Consider the following 13,560-nt stretch of genomic DNA (forward strand, 5'->3'; position numbering starts at 1 on the left):
CTCATAGCCATCCATTGGACTGAGAACAGGGTCCTTCCAATGTAGGAGCTAGAGAAAGGACCCAAGGAGTTGAAAGTTTTGCAGCCCCTTAGCATGAACAATATGAACTAACTAGCACCCTCAGAGCTCCCAGGGACTAAACCACCAACCAAAGAGTACACATGGAGGGACTTGTGACTCCAGCTGCATATGTAGCAGAGGATGGCCTAGTCAGTCATCAATGGGAGGAGAGGCCCTTGGTCCTGTGAAGGTTCTGTGCCCCAGTGTAGGGGAATGCCAGGGCCAGGAAATGGGAGAGGGAACAGGTATTTTTTTTTCTGGAGGGTAAACTGGGAAAAGAGATATTATTTGAAATGTAAATAAAGAAAATATCTTTAAAAAAAGAAAGGAAATGCAATGTTCTCTTGGTGTATTTTTCCCTTGCATGTTGTTTCCTTCCTTATCACTTCTGATTGCTTTTATTTTGAAGTCTGTTTTGTCAGGTATTAAAATGACTCCACAATCTTACTTCTCTGTTGAGTTTATCTTTTAAATTGAAATAGGTTATCTTGGCATCTAATATATCCTGATTAACATTTCCCTATTCTCCATGCCTCCTCACCTCACCTCCCTCACCTCAGGATTCATTCCCTTTCTGTCTCTCAGTAGGAAAGAACAGGCTTCTAAGAGATAACAACAAAATGTTACAAAAGAAAATATAAGATGAAACAAATCTTTCATAACAAACTTGGGCATGGCAATCCAACAGGATTCCCAAGAGCAGGTTAAAATATCAGAGTCCTACTCATTTTATAGTCCAGAGTCCCATTAAAAACACTAAGCTAATAGCTATAACATATATACAGAGGATCTGATGTAGACCTAGGTTTAGGTTCTGTGCTTGCTGCTCCTGTCTTCAAGTTTAAATGTACATAGCTTAGTTAATTAATTCAGAGGACTTTGTTTTCCTGCTGTCCAAAATACTCTCTGACCCTTAAAATATTTCTGCCTTTTATTTATGAGCCCTAAGGGAAGGAATTTGATGGAGTTCTCCAATTAAGACTGTTTCTCTGAATAATGTCTGGTTGCTGGTCCTTGTATCTGTTCTCATGCAGTCACAGATGATGACTGCATAAGGCACTTATCAATGAGTATAGCAGAATATTATTCATCTGCTCATGTCTTATGTCCATTTGCCTGAAATATCTGTTTTGTCATCCTTTTCCCCTGAGCTAATGTCTATTCTTGATATTAAGTTATCTTTCTTGACACCGTAGGATGAATCCTACTGTCACATCCATTTCGTCAATAACTTTTTATTGAGTGATTGAGACCATTGATGTTGAGAGCTATCAATGCACAGTGTTTGTTGATTCTTATTATTAGTGGTATGTGTGTGTTTCTTTTATTTGATTTTCTGGTTCGGGATTCCTCATGTTTTCTTGGATATGATTAAGCTCTTCAGGTTGATGTTTCTCTGCAAGCACATTTTTTAGGGGTGAATTTGTACATAGATATTGGTTAAATTTGGTTTTATTATAGAATGCCTTATTTTCTCCATCTATTGTGATTGATAGTTTTGCTTGGTATAGTAGTCTGTCCTGAAATTGGTGTTCTCTTAGAATCTGTAACACATCCATTCAGGACCTTCTGTTTTTAAGTGTCTCCATTGAGAAGTCAAGTGTTTTTCTACATCTGCCTTTATATTTTAATTGGACTTTTCCCCTTCCTGCCTTTAGTTGCTTTCTTTGTTTTTTTTTTTTTTTTTTTTTTTTTTTTATGCTGAATGTTTTGGTTATTGTATGCTGAGAAATTTTCATTTTTGATTCAGTCTATTTAGTGTACTGTATGCTTTTTTTTTGTACCTGATAGCCATCTCCTTCTTTAGGCTAAGAGAATTCTGTTTAGTGCTTCTGAAAAATGGGTTTCTTCTCCTTCCTTTATTCCTATTATTTTTAGATTTTTTGATTTTTCTTACTATCTCAGATTTTCTAGAAGTTTTATTTTAGAATAATTTTAGATTTAGCATTTTCTTGGACGGATGTGTTTCTTTCTTCTATCATGTCTTCAGTGTCTGCAAGTCTCTCTTCCATCTCTTTTATGTTTGTGAGGCTTGCCTCAGTGGTTCTTGTTTGAGTTCCTAAACTTTTTATTTTTTGGTTTCCTCAGTTTTGGTTTTCTTTATTGATTGTATTATACTTTCAGGTCCTGCTCTGTTTTATTCATTTTCTTCTACAGTTTGTTTGCTTTATTGGACTTCTTTAGGGGGGTTTTTTCCTCTTTAAGGACCTCTATCATATTCATAAAGGTTATTTATGTCTTTGTCTTATGCTTTAGGTATGTTACAATTCTCAGGGACTACTGTGGTAAGGTAGCTGGGTTTTAACAGAGACATATTGTCCTGGAGGTGACTGATTATGTCTTTACACTGGTATCTAGGCAACTGTGTTTTGGATTCTGTAATTTTAGGTGCTGGTACCTTGTCTTGTCTTTATTTCCTGAGCATTTTGTTCCTTGGTTTCCATTTCACTCTCTGGATTTTAAGAGAGTTGGTGACTGTGTATTATTAGCTTGTAGGAAATTCTTATGGTATCCTGCCTGGTGGCCACTGGGTGCTCTGAGTAAAATGCATGTCTAGCTATTGAGAGCTGAGTCTTAGGAAAGGGGATTGGCAGTATAGGGATTTGAGGGGGTCCACAGGAAGGAAGAATGTAGGATGTTATACAAGGATCTGCTTAGTCTCCTGAAAATAGGAGCTGAGTATGAGGAGAGGCCACAACAGGTAGTGTGTTACAGAGCTCAGGTTGAGACTCAGTGATAGGATATGGGGGTGTGGTGGGGAGTGAATATTTGACACTCACATACCTAAGTGCTTCTCTGGACTACTTTTCTCTCTGGCAGACTTGGATGGCTGGTTCCCAGGAAATACCTGCTGGAGTTGGGGACTGGAATAGTTGGGGACAGAAGGTAGGTGGGGACAATCTGTGTGATCCACTGGAAATGGGGACAGTATGCAAGGAGAGGCCACTGAAGGTGTTCAACTATGGAGCTGAGGATGAAACTGGAGGATTAGATTTGGAGGGTTCAAGGATAAGGTGAAGATTTACAGTTTACTTACCTGCTTAACTGGCCAGTGTGGCTGACAGAGTCCCAGAGAATACCTGCTGGTGTTGGAGACTTGTATAACAGGATGATTTGTGGGGGTGTGACTAGAAAGGGGAAGACCTATGTAATCTGTTGGGAATGGGTACAAAGAGGGAGGAGAGGCTGCAGCAGCAGGTCTGCTACAGACGTCTGGATGAAACGAGGGGTCGGATTTGGAAGAAAGCAGGGCGAGGTGAAAATCTGCCATTAGCCTATCTGTTTCCTGGCTGAAGTTGCCTCCATATTTTAAACATGTAAGGTATTCATATTTGTACTAATGTAGACATTCATTTTACCAACAAAAATAAATTACAATCAAAATTGTGTAAATAAACGTAGCATAGTTATGCACTCCCTAAATGCACACCAAGTATGTGCACACACTTGCATCTATTTTACTTCCTGTCCTTTTCATTTCATAATATCTGTGAGTGCTTGAATAACTCCAGGCAGGATGAGTAGTGACTCCATCTTTGTCTTGCTCTAGGTCTTAAGGGGAAAGCATTTAGTATCTTATAAGCACATATGATAAATTTTTAGTTTAGTGTAAGTTAGTTTTCTAATCTTTAATAATTTACAATGTACCTAATCCTTATCCTAATTCTTGTGTTTCAATTAACTTAGGTACTCAACTTATTTTTAGCAAGTCTTAAAGGAAAATAGCCACAGAATGTATAAGTTAAATATCAGATTGGCAAGTTTCTTTCAAAAATAGGGAAAATACTTGCAAGCATTTTGTGTTTATTTCAAAATTAACAATAAAATGTAAAGCTAATTCTGACAGGGAATAAAAGACCCCCCCCCAAAAAAAATGTTTCTAAAACCCTGAGCAGATTTATTGTTCCTTGGATGTCTCTGTTCCTGCCCTCTGTGCTAGCTTCCGTATGCACACATTCTGCCCTCGCCTTCCTTAGAGAATGGGGATCTTATTAGATACCTTCAACTTGAAAGTATGAGAGGGATAAAGGAGGACATGTAGTTTACCAGTTAGTCATGGCTTGGAATACTCATTCTCTTACTTATAGGTGGAGAAGAATGGTCTGTGCTGGCTCCTTGTTCTAAATCATATTATGAATTATGTTAACAATGCAAACAAACATAGAAACTACAAATGCTATCATCTTAAGGGAAAAAAATTTGCTTCAGTGATTCATTCTTGCTTTGTCCTTGGCTACAACCCAGCATTCAGAAAGTTCTCCAATATGGTTTAGTCCACATGTTCTCTGCAAATACTCTTTATCGTGCCTCTCAAGTGTAACCTAAAGGGCAGGACAATTGCATAAGTTATCTCAATAAGGAATGAGATGATTTAAAGCTTGATATAGCTTTTGGTTGCTGTCTTAGTCTTGTTTATGGTACTGTGATTTCATGACATTTGACTAATATTTAATTAAGATGTTTTCAAGTACTATTTTTTTTTTAAGAAGGAGAGCATATTTTTCCTATCTGCTCTGCAAACTGCTTCTTGACATACTTTATCAGACTATGTCTAGCCAGATAGCATATTTATAGGTTTTTTTATCTTGAATAAATATAATATAAAATTGATATTGATATTTCTGAAAATAAAATATTTACATTTTAATTATCAAATATATTTCTATTTCCCTTCCCTGTAAGAAAGGGCCTGAAAGTCATTTTAAGGAATTTCACAGAAAACTGAACTTAAAAATCACATTATGGCTGATTTATGATATTTGGGTAATTGGAAGATCACATTCAAAACTATTTACTAAAAGAAAGTCAGCAGAGTTGTCATAGGAACAAGTGGTATGTATGTTTATACACATAAATCCATTTTCTTCAACTGTGTCAATGAATACTTTTTTCTTTTATTGGATATTGTATTTATTTACATTTCAAATGTTATCCCCTTTCTCCTTTTTCCTCTCTGGAAACCCTGTATCCCATCCTCCCTCCTCCTGCTTCTATGAGGGTGCTCACTGGGGCCTCGAGCCTTCACAGGACCAAGGGCCTCTCTTCTCATTGATGCCAGATAACGCCATCCTCTGCTTCATACGCAGCTGGAGTTGTGGGTCCCTCCAAGTGTACTCTTTGGCTGGTGGTTTAGTCCCTGGGAGCTCTAAGGGTCTGGCTGGTTGTTATTGTTCATTCTATGGAGTTGCAAACTTCTTTAGTTCCTTTAGTCTTTTCTTTAACTCCTCCATTAGGGATCCTGTGCTCAATTAATACTTTTTAAACACATAATTCAGACACAAAACTATAGCATGACATAGACACATGTCTTTCAGCCCTTGAAAGTTTGACTTGACTCAGTTTTAATAAACCCATTTCCCAGCTATTTCCTCTGGAGTTTCTTCCTCTTACAGCAGAAAGTGTTTTTGCTAGTTCCTGCAGATTCATATATCAGACAAACAGAGGTAGTTCCCATGCTGCAGAGACAGCTAAATCACTCATACTAGCCAATAGCTAATGTGTCCTGAAAACATAGTTGAACCTACTCACCCTGTTCTGAAAGCTTTCCATTAAGCCACAGCATGCTTTTTTTTTTTTTTTTTTTTTTTTTTTTTTTTTTTTTTTAATTCTGTCCCCAGAGAATCAAGCAGCTCCTCTTTCTTTGGACCAGGAAGAAATGAAGATGAATACCAATGTATTTTTCTCCACCATCCATCCAAAATAATCATTTATTGAGGAAAGCAGGGGTATTTGACCCAAAATACCAGTAGAGTAAAATGGCACAGCCGTGAAAGCAGAGGACCCCCCCCCCCCACATACACACAAAAGAGAGGAGGGACTTCTGATTAAAGGACATTATTTTTCATATTCTATCTTGCTTTAATGCATTCTCTTATCTTTCAGCCGTTATAGCTATGATTCAGTTTAATAAAATTGATCTTACTGAAACTCTACAGTCTAATCCAAATCTTAATCAAAAACACAGCTCCTTCTAGAGCTTCCAATGCTAATTTATACAGTAGTAAAAATGCTGCCCTAAATTAGCTTTAATCTTCATTTGTACCATATCATTCACAATTGAGTTAACTTATTAAGTGTAATTGATTACAGATCATGCTTTCTGTGGAATAAATATATCCTCTCATATAAAATGAAGATAGAAAACCAAAGCATCTGATACAAGAAAACACTAAACATTCACTAGAACTAGAGAAACAGTTTTTTATTCTGCATTCTTTCTATGATTGAGTCAGGTCTTTATATGAAAACTATGTTATATACTTGAAAAATATTTTTGCACCTACCAACAATTACTAGCTAAGCATTTAACTCCTGAGTCTACAGTGAGTCCAAACCATCGATCTTCAAAACCAAAGCCTTTGTATGCTCACACATTCCCTTTAAGTAAGTGGTTGTTTAGGAAGTTATAGAGGAGAAAGCGTTCTCAATTGGTAAATAAAGATGCCAATAAAGACAGCCAATGGGTGAGCAATGAAGACAGAGGTGGGACTTTTAGGATTCCCCAGTGGGACAGAGAGAAAGAGCGAGAGGGATATCTGCCATGCCAGGAGAAGGAGAGGAGAGCAACCATGCCCGAGGAAAGGGAGGAGAGCAGAGGGTAGGGAGGCAGGATGCTATATTCTGGGAGGAGATAACTTTCTTAAACTTGGTTTACTTTTTTGTAAGGTTGACCTTCATCCTAACTTCATCTGTTTTTTTAATAGAAAACAATGGGTTTTTATTATATTAGGTATATAATGCATCTTTATTTACGATAAGGATAGTCACAGGGAATCAGGAGTTCATCTCCCCTGCAGGAGGACAGACAGACTGGTGCCTTTCAACCCAACATATTGCCTCCCTTCTTCCACACCTGTGTCTTCTAGAGGGTGAATTGGGTTCTGGCCATCATCCCCAATTCTCACAAAACTGGTGAAAACTTCACTCAAGTTTCTAAAATCACAACTCCTACCCTTGTCTGGACAAAATGTCTTTCGGGTTCTGCTTTCAATGATCTGGAAAACACAGACATGCACTCTAAGTTTGGCCCTAGCTGCCTGTTTGTGTTTACCATCTTGTCTGGTGTGACTTTCCTGCCGATTGCTCTCTTAACCCCCTCCCCCACCTTCAGCCCGCCATTCAGGTTTTCATTAAATGTCACTTCTTTGTAGAGACCTTTGCTGACCCCTCCCCCTTTCATCTGGCACAGTAGAGTGTTATATTTTTATTTGTCTCCTGATCATCCTGTAGACTCCATGAGGCAGTACAGCCATGGTACAGTGGGTCTTCCCTGTGTCTCCTTCAGGGTCCAGCATAAGGCATGCCCTCAGTACACTCGGATGAAGCATTGAGTACACAACACAGGTCAGCTGCTGTGTATACATATTATGCTGGCATATATTTTCTACCAGTTTTCGTCTGTGTGAAACCTTGCCTTTGTTCCCAGACATCTAGTTTGAGAGTTTCCCAGTGCATTCATTTATGGTAACGTGATCGTAACCAGGACATCCTGGGTGATTTGGCTGCACTGTGGGAACAGTCGAGCCATGGAGCTTTGGGACTACCCAGGCCCAACAATTAGAGATATGAAGACCAAACTTGCAACCCAAGTGAGAATAGAACAGACATCATGCTTTCATCAATGGATGAGTTAAACACGACTAACACCAAGATGCCTTTCTGCTGCCATCAGTTGGTGGGAACATTGAGGCTCCTGTCCAGAGGACTCATCTGCAACTTCATCTGTTTTTAACAAACCATGCACACAAACATTAATAGAAAGAGTCTAACTGTTCCTCACTGTCTCTTGTCATCTTTGAGGTCTTCAGCTGGCTTTGAAGATCACACTAACCAGTAGACATTAACATTCAAGGCAATTAATTGCCAGCTAGGTCATTAATCATATTGCAGAGCCCACAAATAGAGGCTGCATTAATCTTCAGCACCCCTTGAGAAATCTAGGACATATAGTAAATTGCAAATAATTATAGTAAAATAATTCTGCATTTCAGAGACAAGAATAAAATTCTCAGTGATAAAATCTCATAGGAAACAAAACAGAATAAAACAAAACAAAGTGAAGAAACACACTGAGTGTGCCAGGCAAAGTTAACAGCGAAAGAACACTTACTTTGTCATCTTGTCACATGCTTGGTGCATGCACATGCAAGCACGAACAGTTGGAATCAAGAGCCTAGAATTATACTTCATAATTAATGAACAAATCTGTTTTCAGTTTACCTGCTCAAACCTTCAAAGAAGTAGGTGCCTGTAAAGGTACAAGAAGCATATAGAACCAAATAGATTGGAGCAGAAAGAAAGTCCCTTTTGCACATAATAGTCAAAACACTGAACATACAGAGGAAAGAAACAATATTTAAAGCTGTAAGTGAAAAAGAACAGGTAACATATAAAGGCAGATCCTAAAGCCAGAAGGACTTGGACAGATGTGCTGTAGAGTCTAAGAAACAACAGATGCTACTCAAACTACTATATCCAGCAAAAATCTCAGTCACCATAGATGAAGAAATAAGATATTCCATGATAAAGCCAAGTCAAAACAATATATATCTACAAGTTCAGCCTTGCTGAAGGTGCTAGTAGGAAAACTCTAACATAAGGAGGTTAACTAAATCCATGAAATTACAGGGAATAATAATCTCAGACCAGCAAAATCAAAGGAAAGGAAGACAAAACACCCACCAGAACCAGCACCACTGCCACCACCACCACCACCACCAACAACAACAAAATAAAAGGAATTATCAATCATTCATCATTAATATCTCCTAATATAGTCACATTTACCAAATAGTCACATTTACCAAATAAAAGACTACAGAATAACAGAATGAATGTGAAAATAGGACACATCTTTCTATTGCATACCTCAACATCAAAGATGGATATTAACTATAGGTAAAGGGTTAGAAAAAGATGAAACCAAAGTATGGCTATTTGCTGATGATAGATAGTATAAATGATAGTATACATAAACGACCCTAAAATTTTACCAATGAACTCCTACAGTTGACAGAAACTTTCGGCAAAGCATTTGGAAATTAACTACAAAAAAAAATTAGTAGCCTTCTTATATAAAAATGACAAATTGACTAAGAGAGAAACCAGGGAAACAACATCTTTCACAATAGCCTCAAATAATATAAAAATATCTCAGGTAACTCTAAACAAGCAAATGAAAGACTTGGGTAATAAAAATACCAAGTTTTGAAGAAAGAAATTGAAGAAGAAATATCAGGAGATGAAAAGACATCCCAGGGTCATGGAACAGAACTCCAATAGTACAGATACCTGCATGTGGGGTTGATGTCCCTGGGAACCTGCTCTTTTCTGAGGGGATATGGGAGGAGAAGTGGATCTGTGGGAGAGGTGAGGTAGAGGAGAGAGACTGTAGTCAGGATGGAATATGTGAGAAAACAATAAACATTTTTAAAAATCAAAATAGAATGGTGTATTAGCCAGGGTTCTCTAGAGTCACAGAACTTATGGATTGTCTCTAGATATTAAGGGAATTTATTAGAATGAGTTACAGTCTGCACTCCAACTAACCCAACAATGTGCAGCTGTGGATGGGAAGTCCAAGAGTCTAGAAGTTTCTCAGTCCCACGAGCTTACATGTTTCAGCTGGCCTTCTGTATAAGCTGGAATCCTGAAAAGGTAGGTTCCAACAGATGTACTGGCAAGTACAAGCAGGTGAAGAAGGGTGAACCTTCCTTCCTTCCTCCATTGTTCTTATGTAGGCCTCCAGCAAAAAGTATGGCCCAGATTAAAGGTGTGTACTATCATGCCTGGATTTAGAACTTGCTCTGTACCTGGCTGGCCTTGAACTCTGGAATCTGTTTGCCTCTATATCCTGGGATTAAAGGTTTATACTACCTTGCATGGGCCTAAGCTTTTCATGGCCACTATGCCTCAAGATCTTGATCAAAAGTGTGAGTCATTCCAAGTCAAGATCCTGGTCAGAAGCTTGTGCCTTCCAGCCTCAAGATCTGACGTGCCTTCCATTTCTCCACTGTAGTTCATTCCAGAATGTAGTCAAGTTGATAACCAGAAATAGCCATTACAAATGGTATACTGATATAAAGAGAGAATTCTCAATAGAGGAAACTCACATGGGCAAGAAACACTTAATGTTTGGCATCCTTTGCTGTATTTGAAAATCAAAATTACTTATACTCTTCTTACAGTATCTTACACCTGTCAGAATGGCTAAGATCAATTACAAAAGTGACAGCTATAAATAGAAAGGAAGTGAATTAAGAGGAACACACCTCCATTGCTGGTGGGAGTGTGAACTTATAGCTGCTATGTTAATCAGTGCAGCAGTTTTTCAGAAAACTACCAATCAATTTCAAGATCCAGCTATACCACTCTTGGGCATATACCCAAAAGATGCTCTATCCTACCACAAAAACACTTGCTCAACTGTGTTCATTGCACTTCTATTCATAATAACCAGAAACTAGAAATAACTTAGAATTCCCAACTGAAGAATGGATAAAGAAAATGTGGCATATTTACACAATGAAGTATAAAAATGACATCATAGATTTTAGTCAAATAGAAGGTCCTAGAAAAAATATCATCTCGAGTATGCTAACACAAAATCAGAAGGATAAATATACTATGTACTTAGTTATATGTTGATATTAGTCATTAAATAAATCATAAGCAAATTATAATCTGGAGAACCAGAGAGATCAGACATAGAGGAAGGGATTAGTGGGGATCCTTCTTGGAGGCAGAAACAAAGTAGTTTTTCAGGTGGACGCAGAGGAGGAGGATCATCAGGTGCAGAGGAGGAGTGATCTTGTTAAGGAAGGGAAAGTGGAGAGAGACAGTTGACATAGAGGGTATTTGAGGGAAGATATGGAAACCTAGTGGAAACTCCCTAAAATATGTGAAGGCAATTCTAATGAACAATGAGTGACATGGAGTCTCAACTAGCCACCTCTGTCACCAAATAAGGCTTTTGGTAGTTGGCCTGGCTTACATTTAGTTGAGTTGTCAGCCAAGGGGGTCCCATGGAAATCCCTAAACAACTCAGACTGTTGTTAAGACAAAGGCTTGCTCTCTACAAACTAACAACAGGGCTCATTTGTCAAGAACAACACCCATGCAACTCTCTGAACATGGAGAAGTAGAGCCTACATGGAGCCTTCACCCCTACAGTTTCGTGTCCTTAGTACAGAAAATTACTCTTTAGGCTACCACAGGAGAACTGTAAACACCAACCCAGCCATTAAACCTTTGACCTAAAATCTGTCCTCCCACCAAGATATGCTATTGCAAGAGTGGCGTAGACCTTGTAAGGGTATCCAACCAACATCTGATTTGATTAAAGGCCCACCCACTCTGTGAGTTGGAGCCTTTACCCTACACTGCTTGGGTGACTAAGAACCAGAGACTAGACATCCCTGACACTTAGAGTAAAAGAAAACACTGCTGGTCTAAAATATTCTGCTATATTCACAGATCAGGACCTTTTCAGTCGTCAACAGAGAAACTCCTTTTGCCGAAGATGGGAACTAATATAGAGACCCACAACCAGACATGAGAGAGAGAGAGAGAGAGAGAGAGAGAGAGAGAGAGAGAGAGAGAGAGAGAGAGAGAGAGAGAGAGAGAGAGAGAGAGAGAGAAAGAGAGAGAGAGACCTTGGAACATATAGCTTTAAATAGGATGTTTTCATCAACTTCCTCCCCTGAGAGCTCAGAGAACCATGTGGAAGAAGAGGCAAAGAGAGAGTAAGAGCCAGAGGGGAAGGAGAATACAGGAAAACCTAGCCTTCTAAATCACTAAGCATGGGTCATATGAGCTCACAGAAACTGTAGCAGCAAGCACAGGGCCTACATGGGTTTGCACAGATCCTCTGTGTATCATAGCTTTCAGCTTAATATTTTTATGGGACTCCTGAATGTGTGAATGAGTGGATCTCTGATTCTCATGCCTGCTCTAGGGGCTCTTTTCCTCCTGCTGGGTTGCCTTGTCCATTTGCAATGTGATGATTTTTACTTTATCTTATTATATTTTATTTTGTTATGTTTGTCTGTTATAATTAAGAAGCCTGTTCTTTTCTAACGAGGGACAAAACAGGAGTGAATTCAGATAGGTTGTGGAGGTTGGAGTGACTGTGAGGAAAAGATGGAGGGGAAATATAATCAGGATATATTGTATGACAAAAGTATCTAGTTTCAATAAAAGGAAAAAATTACAAATCAGTAAAAAGTTAACATGGAAGCAATTCCCTGATTTTTGATAAAGCTGTGTTTTAATGTCTGGTAAATATGTACTCTTTCTCACCTTATGTGTCTCTCACACTCTATGCCTACATTCCATTGTAGATGCTTCTGCAAACAATGAAGAAATGGCCGTCTCACCTGTACTTCCTGTCAGGATGACATTGGTGGGATCTTAGAGAATGTAGAGCTTGGCTTTGTCAGAACACCCAATGTGACCTAAGTCTGGATAACTGCAACTCGAATCTCCACACTGCCATGCCCCCACTAGAAAGTACACATTATCATCATGCCAAAGATGCCAAGAAAAACTTGGCCACTTTTAAGAGAAAAACACCACCAGCATCAGTCAGCATATCTCCTCCAGGATGCCCCTGTAGAGAAACTGCTCTCTGTTTCTTGAGGTTTCTATTTATACACTTCATTGCCCTTTATAATGAATGTCAAGAATACAAAGATTGATTTGGTTTTGTCTGGGAAAGGGTTTGTTTTAAAGATGCTAACAAATTCAGGTAGTGGCAGGGTATAGTTTCTATAAGATGAAATTTCAAACAGCCGGTTACTGTTCTTCCATCCCTTTGAAAGGGCCCAAACTAAACAGTCCCACATTCATTACAAAAGACCTCTGTAGAGTACCTTATTATGCATCATTTAGAAAGAGTAGAAGAACGCAAATCCAGGAATCCTTTGGAACTTCAGACTGTATAAATAGCCTTTCAAGAAATGACAGTTTAAGCTATGCTATGCAGAAAGCATGGCAGAGACAATAAATTATTTGAACTGAGTTGGTTTTTCCATATTTTTCTAACCCTTGAGCATCATCGGGACAATTTCCCCTCACTATATTTCTACAAAAAAGTCCAAGGGTAATATTAGAGTGATTTCCCACGAGCTCTTGTGATGATCTGCATTATTAAAAATGATTACTTCCATTGAGAGACTCTAGCTTCCAGCAGCGAGGCAAGCGGGAGCATTGTGTGAGGCTCTGGCTCCAGAACCCTTGCTGTAGACCCCTAGACAAAGGGCCAGTGGCTTTTTTCACCTGACTGGAGGAGTTGGAAATGGTTTTCCTTTGTGTCTGCAACCCAGTTTAACAGAATAGATTTCTGCGTTTAGTAAAAACCAGGTAAATGCAGAAGTGCCCTTTCATTAAGTAAGGATTTCCTGGCAAACATTGAACAATCTGCAATTGTTGGATTTTCTGACCAAAAGTCTAATAGTTGGAATACTTACAGGAAGACTCAGCTTGTATGTGGAGTAACAA

General features: G+C 38.7%; 1 long non-coding RNA gene across 1 annotated transcript; it reads left to right on the forward strand.

Annotated features, from left to right (window-relative positions):
- The first annotated feature begins 9,591 nt into the window (after positions 1 to 9,591).
- Positions 9,592 to 13,080, forward strand: LOC116080267. The gene is made up of 2 exons (XR_004114372.1): positions 9,592 to 9,717; positions 12,402 to 13,080. It is a non-coding gene; the product is annotated as an uncharacterized LOC116080267 (long non-coding RNA).
- Positions 13,081 to 13,560: the final 480 nt, after the last annotated feature.

This window comes from Mastomys coucha, unplaced genomic scaffold, assembly GCF_008632895.1.
Source record: "Mastomys coucha isolate ucsf_1 unplaced genomic scaffold, UCSF_Mcou_1 pScaffold6, whole genome shotgun sequence".
Lineage (NCBI taxonomy): Eukaryota > Metazoa > Chordata > Mammalia > Rodentia > Muridae > Mastomys > Mastomys coucha.